Source organism: Pleurodeles waltl, chromosome 4_2, assembly GCF_031143425.1.
Source record: "Pleurodeles waltl isolate 20211129_DDA chromosome 4_2, aPleWal1.hap1.20221129, whole genome shotgun sequence".
In the NCBI taxonomy this organism is placed as follows: Eukaryota; Metazoa; Chordata; class Amphibia; order Caudata; family Salamandridae; genus Pleurodeles; species Pleurodeles waltl.
The window spans coordinates 1,016,147,917-1,016,174,845 of record NC_090443.1 but is presented as its reverse complement, the minus strand read 5'-3'; the positions used below and the strand labels follow the sequence as shown (position 1 = coordinate 1,016,174,845).

The following is a 26,929-nucleotide window of genomic DNA, read 5'->3' as shown; positions in this document are numbered from 1 at the left end:
CTGATAGGTGTGGCATCTCCCTCCGGCATGTGGGCACCTTCTTCACTTTGGCAGGTGGCGGAATGGCCTGCTTCTTGGCCTCGCTAGGTGGCACACTGGCAGCCCTGATGGGTGGTCGTCCGCGATGTGACTGGACTAGCTGAGACCATTGTGCTGGAGGATTTGGTGGCTGAGGTGCTGGGTTGGGACCTGGACAGCCTGGCCCTAGGGGAAGGACGGGTGGGAGGTGCGGGGAAGAGGTCAAAGTATGCTAGGAAGAGTTTCTTAGACACACTGGGATGGGAAGATGGAGGGGGTTTGGGAGTGGAGTAAGAGGTAGTGGTTGTAGGAGGAGTATGTTTGCTGAATTTGGGTGCAGGTGCATGGGCCGGAGGCTGTTGTGAGGTGGATGGCTGTTGGGTGGGTGGGTGTGTGCCTTTGTTTGTGTAGTTTGGGAGGAGGGCTCACAGACACACTGGGAGAGGACACAGGATGTGTGAATGGTAGTGGGGTGGTGAGTGCATGTGAGCGGTGTGTGGTGATGGGCGTGCTTGTGATGGAGGTAGTGGATGAAGATGTAGTGCATGCAGGTGTGAGTGGAGACGAGACAGGGAGGGCGAAGGAGGAGAGTGGAGGAGGAGGACACAGTGGAGGCAGTGGATGTTGGTGTGTCTGCATGGGGATGGTGCTTGTGTGAGTGCCTGTGGGATGTGTGGTGCTTATGTTTGACATCTCCACTCTTGTGTGTTGATGAGTGTGCATGCTGGTCTGATGGTGTGCTTGGGATAGGCTGAGGTACAGGGGATTGGGTCTGGGTGGAGGAAGTTGGAGGGGGGAAGCTGGACACAGGGACAATGGCAGCCATCAGTGCTGAGGCCAGAGCCTGAAATGCTCTCTGTTGGGCCGCCTCGCCAGAATGAATGCCCTCCAAGTATGCATTTGTTTGCTGCAAATGCCTCTCAACACTGTGGATGGCATTCAAAATGGTAGATTGCCCAACAGTGAGGGATCTCAGGAGGTCAATAGCCACCTCACTGAGGGCAGCAGGGCTAACTTGGGCAGGGACTGAGGTGCCTGGGGCAAAGGAGATGCCCACCCTCCTGGGTGAGTGGGCATGGGAAACTTAATGAGGGGCTGCTGGGAGGGTGGTGCTGGTAGGGGGGGTGGCGGCTGTACCTGTTGATGTGGTGGGCTCAGAGGTGCCCGCCACCACAAGGGAGCTCCCATCAGAGGAGGAGTCACTGTCGCTGGTGTCTGCTCCTGTCCCTGTCGTGGAGCTCCCCTCGCCCTCTGTCCCACTGGTGCCTTCGGACTACGTTACTTCACCCTCCAGGGCCATGTGGGATGCAGCTCCCTCCTGCTCAGGTGCCACTGCTCTTCCGCCAGATGATGCTAATGCACGCAAGGACAGGGTGACAAAACAAAAGGGGGGTGGAAGACAGAGGAGACACATGGTCAATGCATGCAACACAACTACCGTTGGCGGACACAACTCACAGGGAGCAGCCCTATGCACTAAGCCATGCACTGACAGGGCAGGGGAAAAGCACATGCCCATAGGGGACTCTATCGAGAATCATATTATGCACAGCTGGAAGCCATAGGAGCCTGACTAGGTGTAGAGGGCAAATACCACCTTTGGGGTTGGACAGGGAATGAGGCTGCAAATCATTGGATCTACCTTTGCGCGTCTGCCCTGGCCTAGGGGAACCCACAGCCCACCCCACCCAGACACCTCGTAATGCGCGCAGAGTCAGCTGAATGAGAGTGTACTCACCCCCTTGTGGCTGCTGGGATGCCCTCAGGCACCCGTCCAACTCCAGATATGCCACCGCCAGGATCCGGTACATCAGGGGGGTCATGGTGCTACGGGCACCCCTTCCGCGTTGGGAGTCCATCCCCAGCTGGGCCTCCGCCGTCTTCTTGGTCCAGCGGCGCAGAACCTCCCATCTTTTCTGGCAGTGGGTGCTCCATCTATGGTAGACCCCCAGGGTCTGCACTGCTTTGGCAATGGAACGCCAAATCCCCTTCTTCTGGTGGGCGCTGACCTAGAGGAAAAGTGAAGTTATAATGGATGTTACTCTCCTGTACAGTTCTTCTCACCCATTGGCCACAAACCTCCCACCCTGGCCCAGAAATACATACATACACCATCCTCACTTGCTGGCCTGTCCCCTCCACCTGTCTCTTCCATCCACGACACTCCATACAATCATGTGCCATCCACCATGCACACAGTTTACTCACCTATTTGTCTGGAGTACAGTACAGTTGTGTGTACTGGGGGAGAACCCCATCCACCAGTTTCTCCAACTCCTCCGCAGTGAAGGCAGGGGCCCTTTCCCCAGACACTGTAGCCATTGTCGCTTCCAGATACAGGTCCCAGCAACACTTGCAGTGTAGGTCCTCTCCTGTTGAGGGCAGGTTTCAAGTGAGGGAACTGATAGAAAATGGCAGTCACCACCGGCGTACATAGTCATTGGCTCCTGGAACCCATAGGGCCCAATGATAACCAATGCTGAATTGCGCCGCGGTCTTCAACCGCCTACCGCGACGGTGTACAACGCCAGCGCAGTTACCTCATTTCCCCTTGTCTCACCTTACAGGTCAGGCAGCCGCCATTTCAGGGGGCCACATGGCAGACCAAATCACTGCATCACACTTATTTCGGCCATTAATACGGACAGAAAAAGGCACAAAAAGAATAGTTCACTATTGTGCTAAACAGCCTTGTGAAACCTATGTGTTGTATGACCCTCTGCTCACCGTTCTCCTCCATGGGGCACATCCGCTGGGGCAGGTGATGAGATGGCGGCATCCCCCGGTTTACAGACACTTGTTGGACCTGTGGACGATGGAAGACAAACACATAATTATCACTTACAGACTTGATCGTGAAACAATCCAGGAACTGTGTGCCCAGTTGGAGCCTGACCTGATGTCAGCTATCCGTCATCCCGCAGGAATCCCCCCTCTAGTGCAGGTCCTGTCAGTACTCCATTTCCTGGCCAGTGGGTCTTTTCAAACAACAGTAGCCATGGCATCAGGGATGTCCCAGCCAATGTTCTCTAAAGTGTTGTCCAGAGTGTTCTACATTCTACAAAATCATGAGAGTGTGAGCATATGGAATACATTCTCAGCAAATCGGAGAACGGTTCTATGAAACTCTATAAGACTCTTCCATTCATTCATTATAGCAATGGTGCTGGAGTAATTGTCGGAGTGGGGGAGCTGCCATCAATGGTGCATCACTGAAGTCATAGGGATTGTCAAAAATCCAAGAGTCACACAAACAACATGTATAGCAAATGTGTTTAACAAGAGAGTGATGAGGGTGTAGTGTGTAGCTGGAGGTGTATTTTGTATCACCCCGTTTCAAATATACTGCTAGAACATGGTGTGGTGACGCACTGTCATTTACAGGCAGCACACTTCACATTGAACTAGCCACCACATTTGGACAAATGTACAGTTTTACTGATAAAACGATACAGGGGTCAAATTAAAATGTGTAGAAATCAAGTCTCAGCAAATACCTAGCAATTCACATCAGTGATTACAACGTCTTGATTATTTTTGATCCATTTGAAATGTTTGTTTCCAGCACAGTTTAGAATTGCTAAAATATGTGCTCAATGTTTGCTTTCCTAATTGCTGCCACATTCAGAAATATTTCTGCAGTTCCTGCACAGGTTTTTAAATGTTGCTGTGTTTTAGAAACAAATGACATCTCACAGCCTTTTCTTTCACACTCCCTGTAAATCAGCAAGTGTCACGTAGTTCACTTTTGTTGGACCTGACAGCCTTAGGGTGGTCTTCCCCCCACTTTTTGCTTGCCTGCCTCCATTTTTCTGATTTAATTTTAGCTGGTTTTAGGATTCTGTGTACTTTACCACTGCTGACCAGTGCTACAGTGCTATGCTCTCTCCTAAACATGGTAGCATTGGCTCATACCCAACTGGCATATTTAATTTACCTATAAGTCGATAGTAAAGTGTACTAGATGTGCCCAGGGCCTATAAATTAAATGCTACTAGTGGGACCTGCAGCACTCATTGTGACACACACATAAGTATGTCGTAAGCCAAACTTGGTAGGAAGGCCTGGCAACACTTGGGGGAACACCAGCACACGTGCTCACTATATAGGAGATCATTCTCCCAGTAAATCAGGAGATCCCCCAGAGGCTTCACCTGCTGCATGGGCTGAGGCCTGTCACCTCAAGCCCTCAAGAGTGAGACACTCTTTATGCGGTTTGCAGAATTCCTCCCTGGTGAGCCACTGCCTGCTCCTAAAAATATATTTGCAAATGGCTTACCAGCTCTTTTCAGTTGGTGGTAAAGTGTTAATGTTTTGCAAACAGAATTTGGTTGCGAAACATTAATACATACTACTGAGAATTGATATTTGGAAGGGATGCTCCAACTGTGATTCAGTAACATTTTACTGAATTGCATTTTTCCTTTTGTACATTTAAATATTTTTTTTGCGACCGTGAAAGGACCAATCCTGCTAACCAAGCCATTTGTGACCTCAAAAAAACCCATTGTTTATCTGGCCCATAATGGCTAAGGCAAATAAATGCCAACTTTTTAAAAGCGGCATTTTCAAAATTGTAATTCAAAATCCGACTTTACCACAAAGGAACATTTTTCATTACAATTCCAAAGCCACCAAACATGAACTGTTTACCTGTTCCCATTTAAAAGATACCCTTGTTAAATGTAATACAGTAACCCCACTGTTATCCTATGGGAGAGGCTGGCCTTGCAGTAGTGAAAAACGAATTGGAGAGGTTTTCACTACCAGGACATGTCTGCCCTGTAAGCTGTTTAGGGCCTACTCTGGAGTGACTCATATGTCTTAAAAAACATTTTGGCATGTAAAAAATTTTAATTTGCCTGGTCGAAAGGTCAATTTAAAACTGCATGCACAAGGTAAAACGGCAGGCCTGAGACATATTTAAAGGGCTACTTAAGAGGTGGCACAACAAGTGTTGCAGGCATACTAGTAGCATTTAGTTTACAGGCCATAGGTACAGGTAGTCCCACTTTACAAGGAACTTATTAGTAAATTACATATGACATATGGGGATACGCCAATGTTACTATTTTTTAAGGATTGAGCACATGCAGTTTAGCACTTGTTAGGAGTGGTAAAGTGCACAGAGTACCAAGACCAACAAAAACAAGATCAGAAAAATATGGAGGAGTAAGGCAAAATGTTTGGGAGGAAGACCACCCTAAGGCTAACAGGTCTAACACATACATACATATGTATTTTTGTATATATATATTACACAGTGTTGGTCGCCACTGTGTAGTTATAGTTAGTACCAGGATTCCATATGAAATTGATTATTTTTTGATAAGCTAATAACTTTGGCGCAATTTGATGAACCTTCACAAAATGTTCTACAAAAAAGGTTAATCCAACTCTTCTCCTTCCTGAAAAGTTGGGGTGACCTGTCAAGTGAGGGCCGAGAAAAGGAGGGGGGCCCAGAATGTGTTTTCACATGAAATCTTCCATAAGAAAACTGAGAAATGATGCAGCAAACACTGCTGAAGGGAATCAGACTAAGGCGGTCATTCTGACCCTGGCGGTAAAAACCGCCAGGGCCGTGGTCCGCGGGAGCACCGCCAACAGGCTGGCGGTGCTCCGTTGGGCATTCTGACCGCGGCGGTACAGCCGCGGCCAGAAACGGAAAGTCAGCGGTCTCCCGCCGGCTTTCCGCTGCCCAGGGGAATCCTCCCGCCATGGGGATTCCGACCCCCATACCGCCATCCTGTTCCTGGCGGTTTCGGCCGCCAGGAACAGGATGGCGGTATGGGGTGTCGTGGGGCCCCCGTAAGAGGGCCCCACTTAGAATTTCAGTGTCTGCTTTGCAGACACTGAAATTCGCAACGGGTGCTACTGCACCCGTCGCACCCCTTCCACTCCACCGGCTCCATTCGGAGCCGGCTTCCTCGTGGAAGGGTGTTTCCCGCTGGGCTGGCGGGCGGCCTTTTGGCGGTCGCCCGCCAGCCCAGTGGGAAACTCAGAATGACCACCGTGGTACGGTCTTCTGGCGGTTCCCGCTTGGCGGGCGACTCCCGCCGCCCGCCAAGCTCAGAATCACCCCATAAATGTTGCAGAAAGCTACATTTTGATTGAGAAAGTGTGCTTTTTGTGATTTGGTATTAATCCATTCAGTAGTTTTTGAGAAATTAAGATTCAAAAGTATGTATATACAGTGATGCAGTACTTTTGTGGTACTACTGTGGTACAGGGAGCACAAAACACGCAATCGGACCGGCTGACCACAATCGGAACAAAATGTTGCAGCCGGCTCTAACGCAGTTTTGCACCAAAACGTTTAGCACTGGCTTGCACCATTTCTGTGCACCAGCCAAGCACCATATTTATGGAATGGTGCAAGCCGGCCCAAAGGCTAGGCTAGCGTAAAAAAAAAAAATTATGTTAGTCAGGTGGGGCTGGCGGTATGGAAGAAGGGGATTTTGCACCAAAAAATGACGCTAGGCTGGTTTGAGTAAAAAAAATGACCATCCATAACACATGACTCCTGTCTTAGAAGAGACAGGAGTCATGCCCACCACCCCAGTGGCCAGCACAGGGGACCAAGGTCCCCTGGTCATGGCCACTGCACCCAGTGCCATGTAGGGGGCCCATTTCAGGGCCACCAATGACACTTAAAAAAAATACCTACCTGTACTTACCTATACTTACCTGGTATGGGGTCCCCCATCCTCCGCTGTCCCTCTTGTGTGGGTGGGGGTGGCCCTGGGGCCTGGGGAGGGCACCTGTTGGCTTATTCCATGCTGTTCCACACTGGAAATAGGCCCACAGGTCTCCTAACGCCTGCCCTGACCCAGGTGTTAAGGAATTGTGCAAAGCAAGCTTTGCACCATTTTTTAATCCCCCCCCTCCGTGTGTGATTTTTCCATGCGCGGATAAATAAGGTGCTAGGGCCTTTGAGTCATTTTTTGCCCTGGAATACCTACCTTGCATCTTATTGACGCAAGGTAGTTTTCCGCAGGCATAAAATTACTTTAACTCCAATATTTTGGTGATAGACATGTTTACCGCCAAAATATAAATATGGAGTTAAGTTTGCGTCGGATTTGCGTAAAAACAAATTACGCAAATCCGGCACAAACAGAGTATAAATATGCTCCTCAGTTCCCTTGTTGTAGAAAAAAATTTGGAATAAGAGGGCAGAGTAGGGTTGCTCGCTTGCAAAAAATTCATACAGTTGGATCGTCTACATTTGGCCTGTAGACTAAACATATAGTAAAGCTTTTTTTGGGTAGCTTCGGTTATAGTCTGCACTTTTTTAAAACACATTGCATCAATTCTGACGGGTTAGTATTGCTAATCCCTCCATCATGAATAGAAGCTTGTGTTGTGCATATCTCCAATTAAGAAACAAAGACTATGGGCCTGATTAGGTTCTTGGCAGAGGGGATTACTCCGTCCCAAATGTGATGGATATTCAGCCCACCATATTACAAGTTCTATTATATCCTACGGAACTTGTAACATGGCGGATGGGATATCCGTCACATTTGGGACAGGGTAACCCCCTCCGCCAAGGTCCTAATCAGGCCCAATATATCATTTTCCTATTTATTTGAAAATGATTCAATGCAAATAACATTACATTTAAATATATTCATCTCTTCCACAAGCATTTTCCATTTAGTCTTTTCATTCAAACCCCCTAACATTTAATGTCAGTATTCTTAATTTACCTGTAGTTGGTGTTTTCCAGATCTATCTAAATAGTGATGTCATCAGCACATACTTAATTGCTTAGACATTTACTTTTTCTACTTCCAAGTTTTTGGTGAATTAGCATCTCATTTTGATCTGCGCACCCTTCTGCACTCCAACCAATCCCATCACTTTACCCTCTACCACATCACACACACACACCCTCCTCCCGCAGGTACGCTACCCATGCACCAATGGCACCCTTAATAGAGTGCAGATTTACTATTGAGGGAATAGTACTGACGACAGACAGCCTTGTTAGCGCTCTAGGCATCTGCTCACCTCCCCGTCCCAAACACAAATTCAACATTACACATATTGTATTTCATCACAGGTATCTACATTTCTTTTGCTTTGATTTCTGAAGAAAACATATACATCTTAAAGCCTTTTATAAGTTTAAGGTGGGCAAGAGCTAGTAGAAAATCCTACTTTTTGAAATGGCCCTTTCTGCAGGGTTATCCCCAAACTTTTTGCCTTCCTCCTCCTATTTTGCTGACCCTCTTTTGTTGGTTTTAGGACTCTGGGACTTTTATCACTGTCAATCAGTGCTAAAGTGCATGTGCTCTCTACCCTAAAACTTGGTATGATTCGCTTACACCTGTTTGGCATATATAATTTACCTGTTAGTCCCTTGTAAAGTGGTATACCATATACCCAAGGCCTGTAAATTAAATGCTACTAGTGGGCCTGCAGCGGTGATTGCCCCACCAACTGAAGTAGCGTTCCAAACCTGTCTCAGAACTGCCACTGCAGGGCCTGCATGCACAGTTTACTGCCACATTGACTTGGCATTTCAAACATGTACCTGTATGTTTTGAATTTCCTAGTAGAAACAAATAGCCTATTTCACTGTTTACTACTGTGAGGGCTGCTCTTCTCATAGATTAGAATTGGGAATTCCCTTATATATTTTTAAATGGTAATTTCTGATCTGAAAGGAGTAGCATGGACATGTTAGGAATGGTAGTGAGAAATCATGCTTACTGGTGTAGGTAGAGTTTACATTACTATTTTGGAAATGCCACTTTTAGAAAGTGGGAATTTCTCTGTGCTTATAACTGTGTGCTTTGCAGCCTGACTTCAATCCACGTCTAGGACGGAGTGACAGCTACACTTTGTGCATACTTTCCAGACAACTACAACACAGGAGGGTCTGGGTGTGACAAGAAAGACATCTTCATCCATCTGCATAAGGATAGTCTTCCTGGACTGGGAGAGAGGGAGGCTGGGCACACTTACACTTGTATAGGCTGTGTCCCTGCCTCACACAATGGGATTATTTACCCTCTACTGATGTGTGGAGCCAGGACTGGTTTGAAAGGGGTTGTTAAATTTGAAAGGGTTCCTTTGAAGTCACCACTAGTGCAAAGACATTTTGGAGTGTAGGGGCTCTGACCACATGTTTTCAGAGCACTTTTGGAACTGGGACTGAACCCCTGTTAGAAGGACTGCTGCGCTGCACCAAAGGACACATCTAGCCTGCTCTCCTGATGTTGCCCTGCTGCCTGCTACTGCTGGGAAGGACTCACTGAATTGCTTTTGTGCTTTTTGCCCTGCTGCCAGCTGCTCTGTGACTCTGTTCTGGTTAGGCACTGCTGGGCTACCAGGAGGAACTGCCATTGGAACCCGCTCTGTTGTGATGGTCTGCTGCCTACTGTCTGCTGGCCACTTGGCGATCTACCATATGTTTTGGCCTGCTGTCCGCTCCCTGTGTGTACCTCCCAGTGTTCTCCAAGGGCTGTGGGCTGGCTCCTTTCCTGTTCCGTGAACTCTCAGGGGCCCGAAAGAGTTCTATTGTGCATCCCTGCCATGGGACCTCGTCCGTCGTAGTGAGTGTCTTCCAAGGGACGTGTAGTTGCCCAGACCAGCATGCATTGAAGTGAGTCGTTGTTTTTTCTCTTCTTCTCCCAGCACATGTTGAGCGCTTCTGATTCTTGTACAAAGCGTGTATTGCTGCCACACCGTGGTTGGACTGGCAACTGTAGACCCCAATGAGGGAAAATGGAGGTGCGGGTCTCAGAGGAGAGGTGGTCATCCTAGACACCATCTCCCCGCACCTAACTTGCTGCTGGCTTTTGGAACCCCTCTTGGGAGGCCTTCTCTGCTGCGAGAGTGCAGAGAGCAGGGTCCACCTGCCATGATGCAGAGACGCTCCTGAGGGCCATATCGGAGGCTCTCCCTCTCTCTGTGGGATTGCATGAAGAGGTACTTTAGCGGCGGGAAGGAAACACCACCGTCCTCATTCCTTCAGGGATGGTGGCCCTTGGGATCCCGCTGTGTGGCCATTACATGGTTCGCAGCGGTGCTGCATGCTCACGGGGTGCTGCGGGTGTTCCACTGGAGGGACCGACCATGGTCTCCACGCGGGATTGCACTAGAGGTATCCTTCCTCAGGTAGAGACGGAACTGTGGGTGCCCTATCAGGGACTCGAGTCACAGCCAGTGGATGTCCTAGTGCCATTGTACACCACATAGGCGTGTGGATATTCTGCACCCTATGTGCTGCTACTGATACTGTGGGATTCATTTATCTTTTACCCGGATATCATCATTGAGATTGTGGCCCAATGTACGAGATTATCCCCAAGCTGACAGCACCTACGCTACTTGTAGAATTTATAGGATGGTTTGCAAAGTGATTACATTACACATGGGTGCCTCTAACATATTGCATTATTTATCCAGCATTTATGGTGACATATGGTGACTTATGTACTTATGATCTATCTGTTTCCTAACCAAATTGCTACATTTCATGCCCCAATGTCATAATGTGTATCATTATGACTTCTGTATTATCAAATATTACCTTTCAGTAATCGCATATCATGCACAGTACTTATGATCTATTTAATGTTTTGGTCTGATGGTGTATATATATATATACATTTATGTATATATAATCAGACCAAAAAATTAAATAGATCATAAGTACTGTGTATATATATATATATATTTTAATATATATATATATATATATATATATATATATATATATATATATATATATATATATATATATATATATATATATATATATAAAACATTAATTTTTTAATAACCCTGTGTGGAGTCTATTTTGTGGTGTGTTTATTGTATCACTGATGTAAGTGTCTTGCGCAAACGCTTTACACATTACCTCTAAGAATAAGCCTGACTCATCTGTGCCAAGCTACCAGGGAGTGTGCACAGGTTATTGATGTGTTACATACTTGTCCTGACTAGAGTAGCAGGTTCTGTTTGGCTTGAGTGAATACCCTAGCCAACCAGAAACTCCATTTTGAACACCTACTGTTTCTTATCTTGAAAACCTTTATCAACTGCACAGATGCCATTTCCTTTCCACAGTCATGTGGCAAACATCAGGTCTTGAAAAAATGTGTAACTTTCAGCATTAATCTTTGATTCTGCCCTGGCTTTTTTTTAAACAAATCTTCAATCTGACCATGAAATTTCCAGACTAAGACTTCTTTAGGTTTCCATAACGTATCAGAGATTGTTTGAATTGATTGCTTAATGTTCAGACTGATGTGCACTCTGATTCTGATGACCCCAGTCTCAGTCAAATAATTCTGGGAATGCTGACTTATAAAGATGAAATATAAAACCGCTGTCATCCAACACTTCAGCCCCTTCAGTGATTCACAAAATTCTGAGATTATTGTGGCCTGTTGATTCTCAAAGTCTTCCACTGATTATCCACAAAGCTTCCATTGATTATCCTTTAATTGACTATTGTGCCCTGTCATTTATATAATGCCAGATTCAACTTCCAATGTTTGATGCTCTAGTTCCTTCACTCTTTTGCCTATATTTGCACACATTTTGGACATTTTACAAGCTGCCTCTTGAAGTTTTCTGTTTGCTGTGGGAACCTTTTGGCTCTCCAGATATTGGTCGAAAGAACAAATGGGCATTGTGAGGGAAGTTCCAATTTGGCTTACCTCCTACGTGTTGAACTGTTGCCAAGTTAGTTAAAACAGGGAGTTCTGCATCTGGCAAAGTCAGACTAAAACAAGGGGTTTGTCAGGGCTCAATTCTGTCACCACATCTATTGAATCTGCACCTGGAACCACTTGGAGAAATGCTCAGAAACTCTGGAATTCTTGATCATCAATATTCAGATGATACCCAGATCTGTCATAAGATGCGCCCTCCTAAACTATATCTACAAGAAATGCTCAACAAGTTTTGTAAAATTACTCGTTATTATGCAAAATGACAGCTTCACCATGTTGCACTATTTTTAGTGGGAAATGCAACTTTAGATCCACTTTTGAAATGTGATCACGTTCTGTACAAGAAATTAGTGAAAAATGTTATGTGACATGAAAAAAAAGCCACTCGTGTTCAGTTTTCTGGTGTTTGTCCCGTACCCTGAATGAAGTCTCAGTTACACAATGTGGCATAAGAATCATAACAAGCAATGCTGTAAATTGCAAAAGATTAATTTGTAAATATCATTTTGACAGGGCTTAATATTCACCTGGTATGCAGGTACTACTAAGTGTAAATACGCCTGCAATGGGTAAATTAGCATGGAGGAACAAATCTATTCTGTATTGCAAGTACAGAATGGCATGGGCTATCTGGAGCCGTAGCATACAAATGACATGGAAACATTGTGAAATTAAAAATACCTACCTGTTGGGGGTACAATCACGAAGTTACATTATACTTGGATTGTAAACAGAGCCCTGGGAATTATGCGGCAGGGTAGTACCAAATGACCCAATTATGTGACATACTGTAGCACATTTTTCATACTATTACTTCATTATTTCATAAATTTTGTGTATGGGAATACTTTCCAAGCAAAGATTTCACCTCCGTAGTATATGTTTAACAACTGAATACAGAAAAAAGCTACCAAAAGATGACCAGTCAGCCTTTGTAAAGGGCCTTCACCTTACCAGGAACCCATATCATCACGTATTAGTAACTTTATGCTTTGTTAAACTCTTCAGATTATGCAGCATATGATGGATTATGTGGCAAAGGTAGCACATATATAATTATTCAAAAACATCTGTGGCCGCAGAACCGTATAATTCCAGTGGCCCTGATTTCAGGACACAGTTAGCCTCATATAAACCACCAACTGGGAGGTCCAGCCAGGGCGCCCCCAGGCAGACTGGGAGCCTGTGCCGGGCTGGAAAGACCACAGTGCGCATGTGTGTTTGGCCAGCCCAAGAGGGCAGGCCAAACATACACGCGCACTGAGGGGAGTGCAGAGCGCACTCCCCTCATTCCCAATGCCCCGCCCCATTAACAATGAAAGGATAAAAATATAGGTTATTATCCTTTCATTGTTAAAAGATTTGCAATGGATGCTGCTGGCGGGGGGGGCCATGCTCCTCTGCCGTAGCGAAGCAGCGGCCACTGAAGTATACAGACATTTTATGACAATGAAAGTTCCTTGACCGAGACCTCAGAACTAGTTCACTCTTTCTAACTGGCTTCAGACACAAGTAATTGTGCAGCCTGAAAGTGTCTGATGTTCTTGAGGCAGCTGGACCCTCCAAGGTACAAGTATATCATGTCACGTGTTATGTAGATTTGTATGGGGCAACTAATCACCTGTGAGGGTATCCGGGTGCTACAGCAGGCCTGTAGGCAGAAGATGATGGATGTTGAGCGTCAGACCCTGCAGAATTATTCAAAGAGCCAGGTCTTCAACTTCTTCAAGAAGTGAGGAGGCCCTGTTATGTTAAGGGAGGACGTTCCAAGTCTTGGGTATGACTTAGGAGGATGTTTGACCTCCCGTTCTGCTTTTGTGGATGCAGGGTTTGTGTGCGAGTGAGAGTGTGCTGAGTGTAGGTCCCCGGAGGGTTGGTGAACGTGTAGGCAGTTGTTCAGGTCTGTTGGTTGATGTTGTGCGGTGCCTTGTATGTGTGTGTGGGGAGTCTGAATTGTCTGCATTTCTGGATGGACAGCCAGTGGAGCTCTCTGAGAGACGTGGTGAGGTGTGGGTGTTCCATAGGAGGTCAAGGATGAGTCTTGCTGTGGCGCTCTGGGTGGTCTGGAGTCGTGTAGGAGTCGGTTGAAGATCCTGGCGTAGAGTACGTTACCGAAGTCTAGCCTGCTTGTGATGCGGGCTTGCATGACAAAGAGCCTTCTGTTCAGGAGCAGCCATTTGAATATCTTCCGGAGCATGGGAAGAGTGGGGAAGCAGGAACAGCTGACCATGTTCACCTGCACTGTCATGCTGTACTTGTTGTTGTTTGTTTCTTAGGTCAGTAGTTCAGCATGGCAATTTGTTGCAGCTGAATGTGCCTTTGAGGCAGGCATATTGTTGCAGGACATTAGAACCCGAACGCCCACAGTGGAGTGGGACTCTGCCCACCCACCATGCATGCAGCTGCCTCTGAACATGCCTCCTGCCAAAATCCTCCTACATGTCGTCAAGTGACGAAGGAGTGGGGCTGCCGTGATCACCTAAATACAGTACAACAGATGTACCCCAAACCCTGCTTGACAGAATTGAAAATGAGGGAATCTTAGCCCAGAAGGGAATCAGCTCCAAACGCCTAAACAGCTGCTTTGAAAGCACCAGGGAACCTGGAGAGCAGCAACCAGACACTGGACATGGGTCACTATCCATCTGCACCGGGGTAGGCGAGCTGCAGCAGTTTCAGGTTGCGCTAAGTGTCAGCCAATGAGATGAATACAAAACTTTAAATAACATACTGCTTTGTTATAAGGTGAGGGATGACGTAAATGCAAGCTTCCTCAAGTTAAATATTACCCCACAGTGCATTACTTGGCACTTCAGAAAAGACCATCCACATGTGCAGAGGGAAGAGTTATAGAAGAGGTGCTGGGGCCCACAATATGGCTGTCCCTCATTATAGTCACCTGCAAGTCCAACCATGACAGACACCTCTGAATATGTGCAAGTCTGAGGCTGGCCACCAGAGCTATTAAGAGAAAAACAGACATCACTCACTGTCTTTTATTAGATAATGGGCGATCTTAAAAGAGCGATAAAAGATTGTTTTTTAGTTCTGCAATTTGGACATTTAGCTTTGGACTCAACTAACCCTGTGTCAAGTTAAATAAATCTTTCTTGATTTTACTATAGTTGGATGGTCCTTGGCTGTGACTGGTTGGGATTTCTCGAAGGCACTTCTACAATCTGATGCCAAGAATATTTACTTCATCTTCCTTTCCAAAGACAGAAATCATTTTACTATAGCTCCTCCTGTTGTAGGAGAGCTTTAACCAATTAAGTGCTAGTTTCCCTACAGCAAAGCCAATCTCTATGGGCATAATACAGGCCCCTGAAGCCCCTAAAGTGTAGTGGTTGTGGGGGGCCCTGACTTCAGTAGGCCACCAGGCAAAAAAAGACTACAGGTCAAATTCACAAAAGTAAACTTAGACCTGAAGTCTGAGTTTAGGCCTGACGTCTAGGATGCATTATGAAGTCTGAGTTTAGACCTGAAGTCTAAGGTTAGACCTGAACTCTGAGTTTAGACCTGAAGTCTAAGGTTAGACCTGAAGTCTAAGGGCCCACCTTACAAAGGCAAACTAAGACTCAAGGTCTAAATCTACCTTTGTGAATTGGGTCTTTAGAATATTTGTGAATCGTGGGAGCGTCAGGGGGCCCTCAACACATTCCTTGGAGGGGTGGGCAGTAGGGGGATGGGGAGGGTAGAAGAATTCACTATAGATTTTGGAAGAAGAGGAATAGCTGAATAAACAGCTGTCATTACTTGAGATGTAATCAATTTGTACACCTTGAGCAACTTTAAAGTTGGTCAGAAATTGGCTTTAATGTAGACGAATAGCAGCTTTAAAGATCTTCTAAATAGGTCCTTCTGCAGCTTTCTAAAAGAATCAATAAAAAAACAGTACTTCTGGACACCTTAGAATGTTACTCTCACTTGACTGATTACACTACACACTTTGAAGTGGTTGGTAATCTTGGCCGCTGGCACCGTACATGTCTCGGTTGACCCTTGGCTAGGCATGCGCTGTACAAACATCAACATGCATAAATAATTGTGCATGACTCACTGTCACTCTCTGAGCTGTCAGAGTGCCTGGCCTCTTTGTGTAGAAGGCTTGGGAGGGTGGTGTGCTAGGTATTCCACACTGTGCAGTGCTCCTGCAGTCAGTGGGAGTGCCCCACTTAAGAGGCTCGGCTGATACCATCTGGACCTCCTGATCTAGATGGTTAGTTGGCTACATGAGGCTTACTGTATCCTACAATCAAGGCCACTGGAATTATGAGATTCCATGACCTCAGATTTTTTTTAAATAGTTATAGACTATAGATTTGACCCCTTTGCCACATAATCCATCATCTGCTGCATTAAATGTCATTCATATGGAATGGCTGCAGGGATCCCATTCCATTCTATACTTGCAATACAATATAGAGCTGTTCCTCCATGCCATTTTACCCAATGCAAGCATATTTAAGCTTAGCAGTATCTCCATTCCAGGTATATATTAGGCCTTGGCAAAATGTTATTTATGATTTAGGCTTGATTTAGACATCGGCGGACAGGTTACTCAATCACAACGGTGGTGAATATTCCATCTGCCTGAATCTAAATCCCATAGGACAGTGGTTCCCTATCTGTGGTCTGGTGACTGCTGGGGGAGTAATGACTGAGTCATGGGGTCCCTGGATACCAATAATGATTCATTGGGAATCCCCGGGTTCCAGTAATGATAAATGGGGGGGTCCACAGAAGTCAAAAGGTTGGGAACCACTGTATAGAATATAATGGGATTTCGATTTGGGGGGACGGGATATTGTTCACTGTTGTGACAGACTAACCCATCTGCCGAGTTTTAAATCAGGATATTAATCTCTTGCAATTTACGGCATTGTTTGTACTTTTTTACCCCAAATGCCTGAGATTATGCCTTTACGCCGCCACGTTGTGTAATTGAGATTTTGTTCAGGGCATGTGACCAGCAGCAGATAACTGAATACAAGTGAGTTTTTTTCATATCACATAAGATTTTGCACTATTGTTTCTGCAAAAACTGATCACACTTCAAAAGTGAATGCAAAGACGCATTTCCCAATAAAAATAGTGCTAAATGCTGAAAGTGGCATTTTGCATAAAGAATCGTAGTTTTGCATAATAGTTTGCACAATTCTTGAAGATATAGTTTAGGGGGACATTTTTTGACAGATGTGGGCTTCGTCCGCATATTGATACGTTGTTACGTTGTCCGTACAACAAAATAGTATAGTTGTGAACAAGTAAAATGCCATTGGAGATTCCGGGGATTGAACCCGGGCCGGGGCCTCATACATGCGAAGCATGCGCTCTACCACTGAGCTACATCCCCAGCTGATATCACCATCCCAATCCTACCCACATAGCACCACAAAGCTAGCGCCACAGGCAGTGTCAGGGTTATATTTTATTAGCACTATGAAGGACAGAGGAAATAAACGCGGAAGCCTTTCAGCTATGAAGTCACTCAACATTGTTGCCAAAACTAGTCAGAAAAGTTACCTTCACTCTATAAAATATAGGATGTGCTGCAATGTCTTCCTGTTAAACAGCAGCGATTGCGGGGACATTAATATCGGACCTTGATGCAGCGGGAAACGGGAAATTAAAAACAAAAAACACAGGGACAGTGAAACATTTAAGATCAATTATGGGTTTAACAACGAGCACACACCTGGCCCTGCTGACATCTTGAGATGGATCAAGAACCAGTCTGAGAACCAAAAAGGTGAAAGGAAATTCCCTTAGCGGTGCCGCTCATTGAAGAGACACTAAAAGTTTTCTTTACTGAGTCCAGTATCACTAACAAACATTGTAGAAAGCTGTGCGCCTGAAGACGTCTGAACAAGGCCCAAGCTGGGGGTCTGAGTATAGGGAGAGTGGGATGTGCACTGTGACTCTGGGAGCCAAGGGAACTCAGGGAGGCAGGATTCTAGGCGCTGCCTTTTAGTAGATGCAAACATACTTGGCGCAGGCGTCCAACTCCCTGGAGCACAAGTTAGCAAGGAGGTAGAGAATGGTGGTGTGAATGGGAATAATCTGTTAACCTTGCTGGAATGTCTTCTTTTGACCCTGCAAAATTTTCCAGCACTATCCCAAAATGAAAATAGTGTCTGTACAACATAATGGGTATGTATGAAGATGTAAAAAGTGCACGTGGAGATGCCGGGGATTGAACCCGGGGCCTCATACATGCAAAGCATGCGCTCTACCACTGAGCTACATCCCCAACTGAACTTTGAGGCGCAATTCTACCCATATAGCGCTACAAAGCTATCGCCTGTCAGTGTCACGGTTAAAGTATATTAGCACTAGGAAGGACTGAGAAAGTAAACGAGAAAGCCTTTCAGCTACAAAGTCACTCAACATTTGTTGGCAAAACTAGTCAGAAAAGTTCCTTTCACTCTCTAAAATATAGCACATGCTGCAATGTCTTCCTGTTAAACAGCAGCGATTGCGGGGACATTAATATCAGACCTGTGCTTGATGCAGCAGGACGCAGGAAAAACAAAAAAACACAGACAGCCTCATACACAAATAATGCATTGAACAATGGGCACACACGTGGCCCTGCTGAGATCTCGAGATAGATTAAAACTAAAAAGGAAGCATGTGAGTTTCCGTAGTGTAGTGGTTATCACGTTCGCCTAACACGCGAAAGGTCCCCGGTTCGAGACCGGGCGGAAACAGCTTTTGCTTTTTACTTCGAACACTCCTATTTTGTAAGAGGCTCATGTGATTGTATTTCTGTCTGGGTATTTTACAGAACCTCCTGCTTCAGCAATAAAACGGCCACCTGACGCCTCCATGTTTAGGGGGTCAGCTCCCACATTTGCACACATTGCAGACCCTGCGGGGACAGCACGTGCTCGGCGCCTGCACTGCCCTGTAGATGCACACATGCACTGCACTGCCCTGTAGATGCACACGCACTTCACGCTCCACCCACCGCTGCATACCTAAACTGCACACACATGCACTGCACTGCCCTGTAGATGCACACGCACTGCACGCTCCACCCACCGCTGCATACCTAAACTGCACACACATGCCTGCATGCGGCCCTGGGTGACGAGCACACGCTCTGCCACAGGAAGCCGTGACTGCACCAGCCATGGACAGACACACATAACTTAGTGAACAGACCCAGACTTCATGAACTCACTTCACCGAAAGGACAGGGGGTAGCGGAAGTGACATCATCCCCCTGGTGACCTACATATTCATTCACCCACTGACATACTTACACAATCACACATACACACTCTTACCCGCATGAACACACTGACTCTCACCTGCATGCACACATCATACATTTACAAGCATCTTTATGTCTAACCTTAGCTGCCAGGGAGGTTTTATTGTAGCTAATTGTACTTCATTTTTTCATTACACTAATAGTGAATAATATAGTGTTATTCACTATTAGAATAATAAAAAAATGATAAAAACGATAAGAACAGCGCAGCAACCGATGTCCATAAGGGGGAGCTGCCCCTGTGTTCCTCACTGATTTTGCCTCCTCTGAGGCCAGGGGCAGTGCCAGGGGTCGCAAGGGGCAAGGCAGGGTCGCTGCCGTGGCCCCTGGCGACCACGAAATGATGTCCATGCTAGACCACCGTGACCGATGTGAGCGGAGAGTAGGGATGGGAGATCCCAATTTATTCCCATTTTACCTGCCTTGATTCTGGTCTGTGACTAGGACAGTGTTTTTCAAGCCTGGGAAAAACGATAAAACATGGAACAGCCATCACATGCCTGCATGTCCCACCTTGAAATGTACATTCAAAATAACAACTAGAAAGAATAAACCACTTTAAAACACTGTGAGGCGGATATGGTATCCCTAAGGTGCATAATTTTAATGTGTAAAACATCAGTGATAACTTTACCTCGATGTTGGTTCAGGTACCATTTCCCAAGGTCCCTTCTAGAATCTCAAAACAGGAATTCTCAATATTTTTCTCCATGAGAAAGGTGGCAACCCATACAGAGGGGGCAGTGTGCAATTCATAGCAGTTCTCACATTATCTAGTCACTGAGTGCAACAGCTGACATTGGCTTGCTTTATAGTGGGAGAAACCGGCCAGATCCCCACTTTTTCCTCCTAACATGGCTGCCCTCATTCCAGGACCAGGAGGTATGAGATGCAAGGCCTCTAAAGACAGTGATGTGAGGTCGTTCTCCGGATGGCTCCTGCGATCCCACCGAGAATCACCCGGCTCTCCTGAGTCCTCCTCTGGTGGATTGTCACAATGGGGTGACCCATAATGTTTTTTGATCTTAAAGGAGGTAGATGGTTCTCACAAGTCACAAGTCAATGTGCCATGGTTCAAAACCATCAGTCTCCTGTTGATACATTGAGTGGCTTTTTGAGTGAGGTAATCCTTGTGGAGTAGAGGTGTAAAAGGCACAGGGCAACATGTATTTTGCATTATACACATTGTTAGACCTGACAGCCTTAGGGTGGTCATCCCCAACTTGTTGCCTGCCTCCCTCCACTTTTCTGACACTGTTTTTGCTGGTTTTAGGACTCATGAGCACTTTACCACTGCTAACCAGTGCTAAAGTGCATATGCTCTCTCCCTTAAACATGGTGACATTGGTTCATTCTCAATTGGCATATTTGATTTACTTGTAAGTCCCTATAAAGTGCACAGGGCCTGTAAATTGAATGCCACTAGTGGGTCTGCAGCACTGGTTGTGCCACCCACATAAGTAGCCCCTTAACCATGTCTCATGCCTGCCATTGCAAGGCCTGTGTGTGCAGTTTCACCGCCACTTCGACCTGGCATTTAAAAGTACTTGCCAAGGCTTAAACTCCCCTTTTCTCTACAAATAAGTTACCCCTAGGTAGACCCTAGGTAACCAATAGGGCAGGGTGCTATGTAAGTAAAAGGCAGGACATGTGCATGTGTGTTTTATATGTCCTGGTAGTGTAAACACCTAAATTCGTTTTCCACTACTATGAGGCCTGCTCCTTTCATAGGATAGCATTAGGGCTACCCTCATATACTGTCTTAGTGGTAGATTCTGATCAGAAAGGGGTAACCAGGTTATATTTAGTATGGCTAGAATGGTAATGGAAAATCCTGCTTATTGGTGAGGTTGAAATTTATAGTACTATTTTAGAAATGCCGCTTTTAGAAAGTGAGCATTTCTCTGCACTTAAAATCCATCTGTGCCTTATAGCTTGTCTCCAATCCACGTCTGGGCTGGTTGACAGCTCCCTTGTACATTTCACCCAGACAACCACAAACACAGGATACTCAGTCACAACTGCACACATCTGCATACTGAATGTGTCTTCCTGGGCTGGAAGGGTGGAAGGCCTGACACTTACATTTCAAAGGCTTGTGGCCTGCCCACACACGATGGACTGCCTAACCCCCTACTGGGACCCTGGCAGACAGTCCTGTACTGAAAGGGGACCTTGTGCACTTAACCACTCTTTGAAGTCTCCCCACTTCAAAGGCATTTTGGGGTATATAAACTGGGTCTCTGATCCCACCTCTGGAACTGAACATGCAACGTGTCAAGAGGAACTGCCTGGCTGCCCAAAGGACTCATCTGCACTGCTTTGTTGTGAAGGACTGCTGCCCTGCTGTTACCCTGCTGCCCTGCTACCCCAGCATTTTGCTGAGAAGTGCTCTCCAAGGGCTTGGATTGAGCTTGCTCCTGTTTTCTGAAGTCAGGGCCAAAAAGACTCCATCTCTTCAAGGTAACTCCTTGTGCCCCGAAAATCGCCGCACAGCCTGCCGGAAACGACGTCAAGCCTGCTCAGCGATGAGAAAATCGCCGCACAGCCTACCGGGAATGACGCAGCCCAACTTCTCGAACGAAGATCGATGCAGTGCCTGCTGTGCAACAGAAAATCAGACGCAGCACCTACCAGATCGACGCAATGCCTGTGACTTCATCCTTCACGCCCAGGATTTCCATTCATCGTCCCTGGGTGTCAAAGAGAAACCCGCATCGCAGTGAAGTACCAAGACTGCGCGTCAGAAATCGAGGCAAAGCTCCTTGCAGCGTAGAAAGAAACAGCATATCGTCTCTGCCACACCAGAAATTCCATTGCGCACCCTATTTTTCCATGCATCTCCTCCTCTGCAGTCTCCGTGTGTGTTATTGTTGACACAAACCAGGTACTTTGCGCTAACAAGGGACAACTGTTGATTTCTAAGATTTAAGACTCTTCTTAAACCTGCAAAAGTGATATTTCAACTTGTGCTTATTGAATCTTATTGAATCTTTATTGTTTTGATCTTAATTTAAAAAGATAAATATCTTATATTTTTCTAAACCTGTGTGGTGTATTTTTGTGGTGTTTTCACTGTATGATTTATTGCACAAATACTTTACACATTGTCTTCTACATTAAGCCTGACTGCTCAGTGCCAAGCTACCAGTGGGTGGGCACAGGATCATTTGGATTGTGTGTGACTTACCCTGACTAGGATTGTGATCCCTATTTGGACAAAGGTGAATTCCTCGGCCATATAGAGACCCCCATTTCTAACACACATAATTTCACAAACATTATGCTAATTGTGCAAAAAGATTTAGATTTTGCACACCTCTATGAGTTATGAATTGCTGGATGGCTTCACAAGTGCTCAGTGGCAGGGACACCAAGAATCCTCTTAAGACAGCCGAAGGGATGCACCTCCACAACCAACTGAGAGCTACTGTACAGAGCTGTGTGAGTGTGCCTCCCCCTCCACAAAGACCATAGTGAATTCCTGAGGACCAAACCTCAATTATTTGTCTATTCCTTCTCTGCTGTGGGATGAAGAAGGGAGAGGGTTTAAAGAAGACACCCAGAAAGAGAATGGTATCCACTCAGCTACCACGCCACAAAACACACACGAAATGTGCAGCTTCCTACGCACAGCCTGTAGGAGGCTGGACTGGCTTGTAGTGAGTACCAAGGGGTACTTGCACCTTGCACCAGGCCCAGTTATCCCTTATTAGTGTATAGGGTGTCTAGCAGCTTAGGCTGATAGATAATGGTAGCTTAGCAGAGCAGCTCAGGATGAACTAGGAGACGTGTGAAGCTACTACAGTACCACTTAGTGTCATATGCACAATATCATAAGAAAACACAATACACAGTTATACTAAAAATAAAGGTACTTTATTTTTATGACAATATGCCAAAGTATCTTAGAGTGTACCCTCAGTGAGAGGATAGGAAATATACACAAGATATATATACACAATAGCAAAAATATGCAGTGTAGTCTTAGAAAACAGTGCAAACAATGTATAGTTACAATAGGATGCAATGGGGAAACATAGGGATAGGGGCAACACAAACCATATACTCCAAAAGTGGAATGCGGACCACGAATGGACCCCAAACCTATGTGACCTTGTAGAGGGTCGCTGGGACTATTAGAAAATAGTGAGAGTTAGAAAAATAACCCTCCCCAAGACCCTGAAAAGTGAGTGCAAAGTGCACTAAAGTTCCCCTAAGGACAAAATAGTCAGGTTAGAGGAATAATGCAGGAAAGACACAAACCAGCAATGCAACAACTGTGGATTTCCAATCTAGGGTACCTGTGGAATAAGGGGACCAAGTCCAAAAGTCACAAGCAAGTCGGAGATGGGCAGATGCCCAGGAAATGCCAGCTGCGGGTGCAAAGAAGCTTCGACTGGACAGAAGAAGCTGAGGTTTCTGCAGGAACGAAAAGGGCTAGAGACTTCCCCTTTGGTGGATGGATCCCTCTCGCCTTGGAGAGTCGTGCAGAAGTTTTCTCCCGCCGGAAGGACGCCAACAAGCCTTGCTACATGCAAATCGTGCGTTTGGCGTTTTTGGACGCTGCTGGGGCCCAGGAGGGACCAGGAGGTCGCAAATTGGACCTGCAGAGAGAGGGGACGTCGAGCAAGACAAAGAGCCCTCACTGAAGCAGGTAGCACCCGGAGAAGTGCCAGAAACAGGCACTACGAGGATGCGTGAAACGGTGCTCGCCGAAGTTGCACAAAGGAGTCCCACGTCGCCGGAGACCAACTTAGAAAGTCGTGCAATGCAGGTTAGAGTGCCGTGGACCCAGGCTTGGCTGTGCACGAAGGATTTCCGCCGGAAGTGCACAGGGGCCGGAGTAGCTGCAAAGTCGCGGTTCCCAGCAATGCAGCCCAGCGAGGTGAGGCAAGGACTTACCTCCACCAAACTTGGGCTGAAGAGTCACTGGACTGTGGGGGTCACTTGGACAGCGTCGCTGGATTCGAGGGCCCTCGCTCGTCGTGCTGAGAGGAGACCCAAGGGACCGGTAATGCAGCTTTTTGGTGCCTGCGGTTGCAGGGGGAAGATTCCGTCGACCCACGGGAGATTTCTTCGGAGCTTCTGGTGCAGAGAGGAGGCAGGCTACCCCCACAGCATGCACAAGCAGGAAAACAGTCGAGAAGGCGGCAGGATCAGCGTTACAGAGTTGCAGTAGTCGTCTTTGCTACTATGTTGCAGGTTTGCAGGCTTCCAGCGCGGTCAGCGGTCGTTTCCTTATCAGAAGGTGAAGAGGGAGATGCAGAGGAACTCGGATGAGCTCTTGCATTCGTTATCTGAAGTTTCCTCAGAGACAGAGACCCTAAATAGCCAGAAAAGAGGGTTTGGCTACCTAGGAGAGAGGATAGGCTACTAACACCTGAAGGAGCCTATCAGCAGGAGTCTCTGACGTCACCTGGTGGCACTGGCCATTCAGAGCAGTCCAGTGTGCCAGCAGCACCTCTGTTTCCAAGATGGCAGAGGTCTGGAGCACACTGGAGGAGCTCTGGACACCTCCCAGGGGAGGTGCAGGTCAGGGGAGTGGTCACTCCCCTTTCCTTTGTCCAGTTTCGCGCCAGAGCAGGGGCTAAGGGGTCCCTGAACCGGTGTAGACTGGCTTATGCAGAATTGGGCACATCTGTGCCCAAGAAAGCATTTCCGGAGGCTGGGGGAGGCTACTCCTCCCCTGCCTTCACACCATTTTCCAAAGGGAGAGGGTGTCACACCCTCTCTCAGAGGAAGTTCTTTGTTCTGCCATCCTGGGCCAGGCCTGGCTGGACCCCAGGAGGGCAGATGCCTGTCTGAGGGGTTGGCAGCAGCAGCAGCTGCAGTGAAACCCCAGGAAGGGCAATTTGGCAGTACCAGGGTCTGTGCTACAGACCACTGGGATCATGGGATTGTGCCAACTATGCTAGGATGGCATAGAGGGGGCAATTCCATGATCATAGACATGTTACATGGCCATATTCGGAGTTACCATTGTGAAGCTACATATAGGTAGTGACCTATATGTAGTGCACGCGTGTAATGGTGTCCCCGCACTCACAAAGTTCAGGGAATTGGCTCTGAACAATGTGGGGGCACCTTGGCTAGTGCCAGGGTGCCCTCACACTAAGTAACTTTGCACCTAACCTTTACCAGGTAAAGGTTAGACATATAGGTGACTTATAAGTTACTTAAGTGCAGTGTAAAATGGCTGTGAAATAACGTGGACGTTATTTCACTCAGGCTGCAGTGGCAGGCCTGTGTAAGAATTGTCAAAGCTCCCTATGGGTGGCAAAAGAAATGCTGCAGCCCATAGGGATCTCCTGGAACCCCAATACCCTGGGTACCTCAGTACCATATACTAGGGAATTATAAGGGTGTTCCAGTAAGCCAATGTAAATTGGTAAAATTGGTCACTAGCCTGTTAGTGACAATTTGAAAGTAATGAGAGAGCATAACCACTGAGGTTCTGGTTAGCAGAGCCTCAGTGAGACAGTTAGGCACCACACAGGGAACATATACATGCACACCTATGAGCACTGGGGCCCTGTGTGACAGGGTCCCAGTGACACATACATATAGGCCACAAACCTATGAGCACTGGGGTCCTGACCAGCAGGATCCCAGTGACACATAACAACCATACTGAAAACATAGGGCCTGATTCTAACTTTGGAGGACGGTGTTAAACCGTCCCAAAAGTGGCGGATATACCACCTACCGTATTACGAGTTCCATAGGATATAATGGACTCGTAATACGGTAGGTGGTATATCCGCCACTTTTGGGACGGTTTAACACCGTCCTCCAAAGTTAGAATCAGGCCCATAGTGTTTTCACTATGAGCACTGAGGCCTGGCTATCAGGATCCCAGTGAGACAGTGAAAACAGTGACAAACACCCTGACATACACTCACAAACAGGCCAAAAGTGGGGGTAACAAGGCTAGAAAGAGGCTACCTTCTCACACAGCCCGCTACTGCTGTTGATTCTCTCAACATCATGTCACTGTGAATCACCAATTGCGAGCCCTTCAAACAAGGAGGTTGACAGACAAGTGGACCCAATGCATGATGAAGTATTTTAAAGAACCAGCAGTGTCCTGCTGATAAATGAGTGATGGAGTACTTCAATGCAAAGCACTTAAGTGAATGGTGTTAAACAGAGGCTGCTGCAGTTTGGGGACCATCCCAATCTAAGAAGAAACAGAACAGAAGGGAGATCCTGCAGTATTGCCTATGACATGCTTATCTTCACTCCGCCAAAGTAAGACTACTCACAAATCAAGATAGGCACGGTCAGAATATTCTAGGGCAGCAGTTCTTAACCTTAGGACTTCTGTAGACTCTCACTGGATCATAGCTGGAATCCGGGGACGCCCAATGAGCCATTGTTGGAATCCTGTGACCCTCAGCCTAAGCAATTTCTAGGATTTGCATCTCAAAACACTGCACAAAAATACAAAAACTAGATTACACCAAACAAATCCGTAAATATTGAAACATTTTGTTTAATGCACAATTAAGCATAGAAAAACCTTTGCACACATTCAGTTTTGCTTGTTTATTTGTTCACACTTTATTAGTTTGTATTTATTAATTTGAATAATATTTAATTTTGGAACTGAATCTCACACCCCATGAGTAGCCTTCCCGCACCCCCAGGGGTCCTGGGACGACAGGTTAAAAACCAGTGTTCCAGAGACTCAATTCTACCTCCTTCTTTGGCCTCTGAATCCAGGTGTCACTACCCACAAACCTCCTGTGCACATCTTCCAAGGGTCAGAGCCACAATCACTGCCCAGCATTGAGAAGTGGATGCTTCATATTCCAAGAAGAGGTTTATCATAGAGTATCAGCCTGGAAAGAACAACACTGTGAACTAATTATCAAGAAATCCCGAATCAGCCAAACAAGCAGGAAGGAAATGACACTATCAAAGCATG

The 26,929-nt window shown here is 46.4% G+C and overlaps 3 non-coding genes across 3 annotated transcripts; 1 reads left to right on the top strand and 2 right to left on the bottom strand.

Moving 5' to 3' along the window:
* Nucleotides 1-16,993: 16,993 nt before the first annotated feature.
* Nucleotides 16,994-17,070, bottom strand: TRNAA-CGC (transfer RNA alanine (anticodon CGC)). The gene has a single exon. It is a non-coding gene; the product is annotated as a tRNA-Ala (tRNA).
* Nucleotides 17,071-17,895: 825 nt separating this feature from the next.
* TRNAA-UGC (transfer RNA alanine (anticodon UGC)) lies at nt 17,896-17,967 on the bottom strand. The gene has a single exon. It is a non-coding gene; the product is annotated as a tRNA-Ala (tRNA).
* A 387-nt stretch (nt 17,968-18,354) lies between these two features.
* Nucleotides 18,355-18,427, top strand: TRNAV-AAC (transfer RNA valine (anticodon AAC)). Its single transcript has one exon. It is a non-coding gene; the product is annotated as a tRNA-Val (tRNA).
* The last annotated feature ends 8,502 nt before the right edge of the window (nt 18,428-26,929 follow it).